Genomic DNA, 11,104 nt, shown 5'->3' with positions numbered 1-11,104 from the left:
ACTAGTTATATCAGGCAAGGGGAAAACCATGGATGTCTTATGTAAGCACGTGGATATATGCAAAAAAAATTATAAGATTATATATAAATCTACTGAACTTTATTATTTTTTGTCTATATGACAGAGGATATACTAAAATCAGCAAGAGGAAAATGAGCCAAGTTTTGCTGCTATGAGAGTTCTTACCATTTCAGGTCTATCGTGTCAGTTTGGAAAACGGAGACTATTTTTTGTTTTCAGTGTTTGTGTTTTGTTTTTTTCCCCCCCCCAACACTGGTATGAACTATAATTAAACCAGGTACACATATGTTTACATAGAAAGACAAATGGTCTGTTTATTTCAGCAGCTGTTTAACAAGCCACCAGCACAATCAATTAAATTAATCCCAGGAAATAAAACTTGAAATAAAGATGATATCTGAAATCATTTTTATTCATGGTTAGAGACCATGCAGATTCTTTTGACAAGTCGAAAAATCTTATGGGTGATGTTGAAAACTTCAATGTACAAGTGCTAATTCAATTTGAGGGGAAAAAAACTGACTTGATAGAACGGTTTCTGTAGAGATATTACTAGAATAGCAAACCCCCAAGCAATACAAAAGCAGCCAGAGTATTGTATGCTCATTACCTGAATTGTCAAACACTTAACAACTGTGAGAAGTATGAATATGCAAAGCTTCCAGACTCTGACCAACGTTTTTCTTACTCTTTTCTATTCCTGGAATGAAAAAGCCAGTGGTTTGTCATTGCATACATATAACTGTTATTAACGCAATTTAAAGTTGCATATGATATAAGGTCATAGGTCTCTAACTCAGCAGAGCATTTAAGTAAATCAGTCTCTTCACCAGCTGCAGCACCTTAAATACGTGTGCAAGTGCTCTGTTGAACTGGGGCTAAAATCTCAGCCCTTGGATCTTCACAGCTGCTATGCAGGGGAGATGAAAAGTGGACCTTACATAGACAGCGCAATATTAAAAATGTATTAAATCACAATTATGGAGATTAAAATATTGAAATGGGAAGGAACTCTTGTCTTTAATGGTGAGGGTCCTAAACAGTCATCCTCATCTCTAGAAGAAAAAAACATAGAGAAGAGAGCCTTATAATGAATGTCCCATGTGAGGGAATGCTTTGAATAAGAATTTCCCTCCCACGTGGAAGACCCCTTGACCTCTATGAGGATTTCGGGGACTTACTGCCACGTTGGGTCTGAAGGCTCCAAAGGCAATGTTAATTCACCTAATTTTAAGTTCTGGGCCAGATCTTGCAAGCTCTTGGTTGCTTATATAGTCCGTTATGCCTGAATATCTCGTGGATGTATTTTATGACAGATAATGTACCAGCCCTGATGTTTTTTAACTGGAAATGTGAAATACCACAAAGCGCGTACCACAGTTACACTGGCATTGTTGCCTGACCCTTACCCCTTGCTTTTTCTCACATAAGCAGCGCCACCTCTATCTATTTCTGATAGATTAAAAAAAAAACTGAGATATTTGTGCAAGGCTTAGGATCTCGTGCTTGCTGTCTGAATGCTCAAAGCTTTGACATCTAATCTTAAACAAGACAGTAAAACCTACGAGAGTCGGGGTTGTTTTTTTTTAAGGCTAAAATCGTCTTTCTATAAATAAAGAAGGACACCAATCTGTGCAGGTTAAGGCTAACAGGGCAGTAGCAAATCTGTTTATATTACGCTGTCTCTTAAATATAAGAAAAACGTGTTTTAAAAATAAAAAAGCTGAACTGTGTATAACACTGAAGAATGCCACAAAAAAAGCAGCTGATGTGCCATGAATGCTTTTCTCTTTTACAAGCCAAGTTTTTATTCTGTACAGGCATTTAAAGGATTTATTCTGGGAGCTTTTCTTCTGAGATACCTGTAGTCTTTCTCCTCCTTGCTGACTCTTGCTGGTGTTGTTCGGAAGTTGACTTCTCAGCTGCTTGAGTCCCTTGATGGTGGCAAGTAGGCAAATATTCTAGGTTATGACAAAAGTATTGAGGCTCTGAGCAAAGAGCTGGCAACATCTGTATTTGTTCTAGGCTCCCAAAGTCCTAGTGCTCTGAGTGCTTTGATGGGACCTGTTGGAGCACGTCTGTCTACCTTCTCTTCAGCCTGAATGCTCCTGTTTCCTTTCTGTGGAGGGGGAACGTCACTGCAGTCTGGAAACGTAGCTGGGATCTGAATTGAGACTTGGTAAAAGCAGAGCTCCTTGCTTGTTTGTCAGCATCTTCACAGTGAATTTTTCTCCACGGACAAATTTTCTGCTGAAAAATTTTCATGTCTCCATTACTTAACCTGAAATGTGACAATCAGTCCAAGTTTCTGCTTACATATCATCAAGCAATGTGTCCACCTACTTGCTCACTGTAGGTGTACAATAATATATGTACTGGCTGACACATGTATTATATGCATTTTACTGAGCTCAAGGAATTCTTTTATGATAAAAGAAATCTGCTGGTCTTTAAAGCACTAAATCGTTTGTAAAATACGTATCTCATGCAAATAAGGAGATAAGCACAGGAAAGGAACGGTGTCACTTTTACAAGGCCAATGTTCAGGGCACAACTGAGTCTTAACTACAGAGGGCACCACCAACTACTGACCGGAATTTAAGGTTTTAGCCGCCATGTGGCTTCCTATCTAAGAACTGACAAGCATTTTGAGTAGTAATCAATATGCTGCTGCTTCCTAATAATCAATCCAAATTTTTGTTTGGCTGACATTGTTAATGATGAGCAGAAAAAAAGGGGTTTGTGAATATAAATGAAGCATCCTATTGCTCTAGGCCGTGCTATGTCTAACTTGTGCAGAATGATGTTACTCGGTGTTAACTCCGTAGCTCGCTTTTTGCATAAGGCGGCTGGCTCTGTGTTTTGGAATGCTGAATAGAAAATTAAAAATGCAGGCCAGTCTTCGGGAACATTTTACTTACTGTTTTAATAAACTTTTGTTTATGCCTAGAGGTGCCATTAAATTACCAGCCAGACATTAATATACAGTACACAAGGGATCTTGTATATAAGCAATGATTATTACTGCGTGACTCAGATGAAGCTTGCTATATACACAGATAGGTGCTGGACAGGAGATGGAAAGCGAATACCTGGCTGGTGGTACTTAGGCAGTGGATGTGCCATTTGGTCAGCTACATTTAGAAGTAAGCTATTTTATTTTCAGAGCAGAAGGATGATTCAAGGGGACAGCGGTCTGTCATGGTAGAAACACCTTCACTTTGTTTCATAAAATAATGGTAGGCAAGTACAGGGTGTGGATGATCCTGGGAGCTAAAAGTACTAAGCATTTCCAAGTGAAGTATTGTTCTGGACCCCCTTAAACAAGGAGTCTTTTTACACCACCAAAGCACCTGCTTCAGTTGCTGACTTCTGAGTGCGCAGGAATGCTGGAAAGGGTTAACTCCAAACACGGCTTGCTTTCCGTGCTACTGTATCCACAGCAAGAACATCACTGAAGGAAGGAAACACTGCAAGAACAAGATGCAAATACTGCAAGAACAAGATGGAGTAAATGTGGGCCGTGGATACCACACTGGAAAGCGTCTGTCTGAGTAAGAGAGTGGAGAGGTAACATCGGAAAGATGTATTTTGCTGCAGGCCTTGTGCTTGTATGCTTCCACAGACAGGTACAACTTCAAATGTGGGATTGCAGGAGTGTTGTAAGTTCGTCTAGAAGGAAGAAACTCAAAATCCCTCCAGCTCCTGAAAAAACGTATACCAATTAATTCTGAATTGGGATTTTCCTTTACATTTGATCTAATTAAGAATGCACCACAAGGAAAGCTTCCTATGAGGAAAGCTTAGAGATGCTCTCAGGGAAAAGGCACCATCGTAACTCTCCCACTTCCTAAAGGGATCAGGGAAGAACTCTGTTTAATGAACACCCTCTAAAGGAAATATAAGGCCCTACCTAACACAGCCTCCTTAGGTTCTGCTGCAAAAAAAATAACCAGATGATCCCTCCCCATCTCTGCTCTTCTTGTTTCTAGCTTCCATACTGCTCTTTCTGACTGACTTGTACCTACAAAAAAATGAGTTCCTTCCCTCGTTCACCACAGCACCAGGCTCTGACATTACAGCTGCTTACATGGAGCAGAACTGGGGAGATTGGATGAGACCTGTGAAATGAGCAATACAAAACTGACCTAAGATGACTTGTGTGGTATAAGCTGGATAGGCAGTGGACAGTGCCACTTGGAAATCTTTGTGAAACCTGATTACATTGTGGGAATATTTCAAGTTCACAAAAGAATAACTCTTCCTTCCTTGGGAATAGGAAGGAGAGGGCAGAGTGTCCCAGGAGCAGAGCTCTTCAGCAATGTCCTGGTGAAGGCGTGAGGCAGATGCTGAGCATGAGAGAAGGGAGGAGTGAGAGGGTTTAGCAACTGTGTTGGCTGTGCCAAAGCAGCAACTGGCAGGTGTTCGAGCACTGGATGTGCCAGAGGTGCAAAAGTCTTGCCTCCTGGTTAGTGAGGCAGTAGTAAGGGAAACGAATTCACAGTGGAAGGAGAGCGGCATGACAGTAGGCTTGGATAGAAAAGGCCTTCCCTTCAGGCCACGTCCTTCATGGTGCTGTTTACCTGGGGATGGTGTGTACCCCAGAACTCTTACCTCAGTTTCACTTTAACCCTTGGTTCCCCTGCCATCTCCTTCTGTTAGTTTAAATAAGCAGTTTGGACTGGACACTTATGGAATAACGACTGCATCCAAAACTTGCATCAGCCAGTGCTGACTTCATGATTTGTATCTGATTATTGCCCCAAAAAAATGAGGCAGTCATGTTTTTCCTTATATTTTGATGGTTGGAGGGGTTGTATTTGTTTCTGTGGTTTTGTTTTTCATTTATGTCATTATTTGCTAGCAATACACAATCATGTCCTTTGTTTTAGTTCAGCTTTATTCCCTTGTCCTCATGTGATATTGTTTTAGGCACAAAGCGTCCCAGTTTTTTTAATACTTCATCACTTATTAATGCCGCAGACTGTGGGATGAAGAGTTGTCAGCATCCTCATTTTTTCCGTATTGACAGATATAATAGCTGATTTGTTATTAAATAGCTTTTAAAGGATCTCTTCCTCTCTGGTTATATTTTTTTAACTAATTATTTAGTGTATTTTCTAGTAGCTTATCTCTTTTCCTGACTCGACTTTTTTTTGGGGGAGGGGGAGGTGTCTGCTTTCACATTTGAGATGTTTTCCACTTAACTCTGAAACTTTGAGGGGCAAGGCAGAAGTGAACCTGATCAACGTCAGACATATCAGACCCCACCTACTCACGGGCCCTCATGCCTCTCTGGGAGGGGGCTTGTGAGGATGTCTGCAGGAGGTAGAGGAGGAGTTTGAGTTTTGGCTCAGTTCAGAGTACTGCCAGTGGGGATCTCCTGACAGCTTTGGCCTGGTGGTCCCCATTCGTACTGAATCACCAATGGTATTAATCACTGCGGCTGGTACTAATAAGGGCTACATTAAAGTGAGGTCCGTTATGTGTATATGCATTACAGTTACTTGATTGCAGTGTCAATGTGCGTGGGTTTACGCTCGCACAGTACCTGGTGCGAAGAAGCCTTGCAGTCTGATCAAGACCTCTGAATTCTACCCTGGTATAAACAATTGAAGAAAAAAGACAGAAAAGAAGGATATCCTGATTCCAGCACTGCAAAGGGCCCTAGTGCTACATGGATGGGTGGAAACATGCGCCGCCTTCTCAGGGCTGACATGTGCAGCACGTGGAAGCACTTATGTTCCTCTGGGGGCACCTCCTAGTCTGTTTTAAATCAAAAGACCAGATAAGACTGGGATCAAATAACTTGATTTGCAAAAAATGTGGAATTTACTTCAGTGCAGGTAGATGTATGACTGTAAGCTCCCCTATTTCCTTGCATTTTCAGAAAGGTCTGGTTTATTAAGGGGCAGCCAGGCAAAACCTTCCTTTGTAAATCTGTACCCTAGTATGTATAACAAGCTGCTTGGTTTCCCTTCTGCAGGGGAACATCGTGGTGGATGGTGAGGACTGAATGGCCAGGCTGTAAGTTATGAGCATGGGCTGATGTTCAAAATAGCCAACAGAAGTTAGCATGCCAAGTTAAGCACAAAGGATGTGTCTATATTTGCATCTTTCTATTATGTATCACATTGATCCTGAGACTGTGGTCTCCTAAATGACCAAGCTGGCCATGGTCAGAGTTCATCATAGCTCTGGGGAATCCCCTCTGTCTGGGGAATGCACTTGGCTTTTCTCCAGACTGATGGAGATCTGGCCTGGCCTGTGGTGAAGACAGGACATGGCAATGATGTGCGAAGGTATGAAGCAACAGGTGCTGTGGTATGATAAAGTCAAACTGACCAATCTGAGAAAGTCTAAACTCCTCTGGCGTTCTCCCTCACGGAAGCTAGTGAATTTGTCCTGTTTCTCTGAACCTTTTAAGTTCTTGGGTAGTGTTAAAATCAAAAGGGACAGACACGAGAAATCAGGCCCCACCTTTCATCCAGATGAGTCAATACAGTCTGGAGTGTGGGCTGTCTTTCCTCTTGGACAAGCCCTGCTATTGCTTCTTAGAAGATAAAGCTTAAGCTTCTAAAAGCCAGCTTTCTTCTGGCTTTTAGATAACCCCTTCTAGCAACCGCCTCCTTCTGAAGCCTATATGTGCTCATGTATTTCCGATTTCTCTGACAGCTGCTCCTTCCAAACTTGACCTTTGTGACAGGTATCACAGCTGGGATGATCGCTCTCCTCTTTCTGCTTTCTGTTATTTGCATGCTCTTTCCATTACAAGTGGTTAATTACTCTGAAACTGTTGTAAAATGTTTGGATCTGCACAGAGTGTGCGTACACACCCAGGAATAAACCTGCTGTTTCTCCCCTGTAAAAGTACAGCATAGGTTTTTATACCGGAACTGCTTATGTTTTAGGTGTTTAGGTATGATTATTGTTGTTATTAGAAGGTCATTTTTGTAAGCATAAGGGAAAAAAAGATATAAAAGCATCACCATGTTATCTCTGAAGTGTCTTATTTAACAGGTTAAATCCAGTTGTTCCCTGTGAAATCGTCTAGAGAAGCTATTTCATGTTCTTACTTTCATTTTTCAGGATTACAGCTTTCCATGGTTTAAAGAAAACATGATTTTTTATTACGTTTTGAAATTGCAACTAAAGCAGCCCATAATTTGTTTCAAGCACAGCTTTATTACGGCAATTACTTTTTGTTTGTGGTTTGTTGATGTTTTTTTTTTTTAATCCAACCTTCTGAATGCATTATAGCCTTGCTGGCTACTGGGAAAGCATATTTCTGTGAAAAAGTGGACAACATGAAAATTTCTCCAATCTATATGGTCTCTTGGAGAGGAGGAGAAAAACAAATGAGGAGGAGAGGCAAGGGAATATAATGAGTGGAGCAGCAGTAAACGAGGTTCTAGTTCTTTGTAAGAACAAGCAGGTTCCGGAAAAGGTATCAGCAAAGTGTCGCTTGTTGCCTTTAAAATTTTCTTCCTAATGCTTAAGATTAGTGCATGAAAATTTCACCCTGGGTTCTTAAGTAAAAGAAAATTTGCTTATTTGTTGGTTACCTAAATATACAAGAAGACCCTTTATTATATGTTTAAAAAAAAAAAAAAAGGCATTATACATTTAAAGTCTCTGGGGGAAAAAAATAATCACATCATTATAGAAATAAACGCAAAGATTCATAAAACCTTTTATCATCTTACAGCTTCTATTTAGAAAAGCATACCTATACATGTGTTTAAGTCCCATTAAGTGCTGTTCTAAATTGAACTTATACGTAATTCCTACTACTGCATTATGCTAATGGTAGTTAGTCCTGCAGCTGGCAATGCCTAAGCGCTCACAGGCGTTTAATAATATCCAGTAGCAACAAAAAAAATATCCAGTACTAACAACCAAAAGATCCTGAAACGGTATAAGCACTAGGCCAGGACACAATAAGAGTTGTGAATTCCATTTCCATAAGGAAAAACAGCTAATGAGATCAGTATAGCAGTCTCTTCAAGCTGCTGAGAAAATCTGAGATCATGCCACTAAGTGCTTGTGAGAAATATAAATGTGTTGTAAACTGTCTCCCATATATTTCCACTTTTTCTCCTCAACTTTCCTATTTATAATTAACACCTCTCTTTATCTTGTTCATTCTGAATATCTTTGTTCTTTTCAAGTTAAATTATTTAATACTATATCTTCCTCTCGTTTAAGCTCCCTTTATCTCGTGATCCCCTCTCCTTTATATTGAAATCTCTCCTGTCTAAATGCATAATCAGATGACATCTGCTACTATGGAACTTAAAAATCCCAGCACATTCTCTAAAATTACTTAACTGTGTAGTTATTAGACAGCAAGGTATGTTGTGCAGATAAGAGGCCGGGTACACAAAAGAAATAGGCTCCATACGGCACAAAAAGGAGCCGACATCTCGGCATCAGTTACAAACCACATAAGACTGATTGTTCATAATGTGAAGCCCTGAAACACACAGTCCACTTCTGCCTCTTTGCAGACATGAAAACCAGTTGCTGCTCACGTAAACAGTCCTGTTGATTTCAACAGATTACCTGTGAGCAACAGAGATTTGGTGTCATGTAGCTATGCACGTCATGAAGCTTTTTTATTATGCAGAAGGAAGCACAAGGGCCTTCAGAGGCAGGAAAGCATCTGGAAGCCCCGAGGTATGTTTGCAGTTGGAAAAAGAAATATGAAAATTTGGTCATGTGAAATCAGAGAGAAGCTAAAAGCTTGTTCCTGTACTGTGTCTAAGCCACAGCTAAATATCCCAAAATGGTTTTGTACAATATAATGGAGAATACACGTACACATGTGCCAGACCATTCTGGGATCTGGTGAAGTCCCAGTGGTTAATTAGGATATGTGTATTACCTGTACGGGAACCTGATGAGAAAAGTGAAATGTTGCGGGACTGACACTAAATTGTCCCTTTCTAACACTGACCAAATGGCTCAATACGGATGACAAATTACCTTTAGCAAGTGACGCTGTTTTGCAAACAGACTTAGGACATGTGAGAGTCCTGACAATTAACAATACACTTGTGTTTTCTTCCTTCCCCTTCTGTGCTGGTGGGGCAGGACAGGGCATACAGAGTGCTCTCTTATTTAAAAGCAGGAGCAATTTCATCTATTTCATCTAAGAGATCTATATGCTTGTCATGATAATCGAAGAACAGCTTTTAAACAAAACCAGCTAAAATATCTTACAATCTTAAAGATTACAGAAGACAAGAGGCACGTGAATCTGTGTATTTTATAACTCTGTTGGCCAAAGACGTTTATTACAAACTTCAGATCTCCTGGAAACAAATTTCCAGGCAAAGCATCCATTCAAAGCAACAGAGCCTTATTAAAGTTTACATTTTTCTTTAGTGAGTATGGACAAAAGTTAAACTTTTTCTGTGATATCTGATGACCATCAGCAAACCATTAGGGCTTTTTTTATATATTTCTTAACTGTTCTAAATCTAATACGCAGTGAACTAGCTTGTCCTTCTCTGGAGAAGGGGAGAGACAGGCTTGGGACAGCGCACAGGGAATTACCCTTTGGAGGGGAAAATAAGGAGAATCTTCCAGAGCCTAGGACTGAACTTCACGTTTCTAACTTTTGCCAATTGGACCTGCTGTGAGTAAACTTCTGAAACTTGTTGGCAAAATGAACCTAGAATTAACTTGGGCAGTAGGCAAGATTAGAAATTCATAATTAGTGTCCATGTGCAAAGAGTCAGGGGTAGGATTAGTACCATGGAAAAACTATGATGCAAAACCAGGGAGAGACTGCTGTCTTTACTGCAGAATTTTATTGCCAGACTGAGCACCCTCCGTACCTGACCCTTCTTTGTATCCTTCTGCAGCAGTTGATGTTGCAGAAACTTCATTCACTATGAAATTCGGCTGCTTCTGAGTGCTTAACTTTTGGCGTCAATAGGTTATTCATCATTTTGCTTTTCCTTGGTAACAATACTTTCCTGAATTGTGCTGAAGCTGTTTGCACCTTCTAGTCCTGCTGGTGCAGAGTGAGGCCTCTATAACGAACCAGGTGGGCCAGGACCACTAGGCAGAGGGTGCAAAGCCTCCAGCCCATCTCTGTTAGGACCTCCAGGGCTGTGTAGGCATTCACAACAAAAGGACCTGGGAAACACTGGACATCTGCCTGGTCTCCTGCTGTGTTCAGATCAGGTGGCCTATGCTCTTGCCAGTGTGCTTTGAGAGCCCCATAGGAAAAGATCTAAGCATTCTGATCTATTAACAGTGCAGATAAAAACCATGTCATAGAACTAGGGCCACACCACCTGTGAATGAGTATCCACACGAAGATTTAATGTAATTTATATGACAAACATTAACTTTACATCTTTAGTTGATTCATCTTATCCTTCCTGTGCAGTAATCAAATCCTCCAAGTAATCAAATTCGATGCTCGTTATAATCACAGCTTGCTCTAGAAGAACAGCTGTTAGGCACTTATTTTCTCCCAAAACAGTCAACCTTGTAGCAGTTGCATAGGCAACTGCAGCGAGCTTTTGCAATTTGGCACTCGTACCTGAGAAGGGAGCAAGGACCAACGTGTACTCTAGTAAACTTTAGTAAAGCAGTGAAATGTATGATCATTTTAAACTGCACATTTTGGATCCCCTTGTGGGTGGGACAAGGCACGTTCCCTCTGTATCAAAAAAAAAAAAAAAAAACCAAACTAAAAATCAGCTATGATGTATACATGTTTACACAAGTGAGCCTCACAGGACATACAGCAATATACGCTTCCCGAAGTAGCTGAGATCACAGCTGAGCTTTGAGCCATAAACATTTGTTTACTTGGTAGCAGAGAGCAGGCTGATAGCAGCGTGTAGCAGGGCTTATTCTTCCAAGCCCGAATATATCCACAGAGACTGCGAAGTACAAACTTACCTAAATATTTAGCAGTCAGGCAGCAGAACCGTTGTGTATTTGAAACCTGCAGCCGTGGCCGTACCGGTGCGAGCAGCCGCGATGACAGAGCGTTTCATACTTTATCATTTCCTTGTTATAAAGTGATTTAGTGTGAGAGGGTGGCGGCCGGGCTAAT

Source organism: Rissa tridactyla, chromosome 5, assembly GCF_028500815.1.
Source record: "Rissa tridactyla isolate bRisTri1 chromosome 5, bRisTri1.patW.cur.20221130, whole genome shotgun sequence".
Classification (NCBI taxonomy): domain Eukaryota; kingdom Metazoa; phylum Chordata; class Aves; order Charadriiformes; family Laridae; genus Rissa; species Rissa tridactyla.
The sequence above is the reverse complement of the archived record's forward strand: the minus strand, read 5'-3'. Positions refer to the sequence as shown.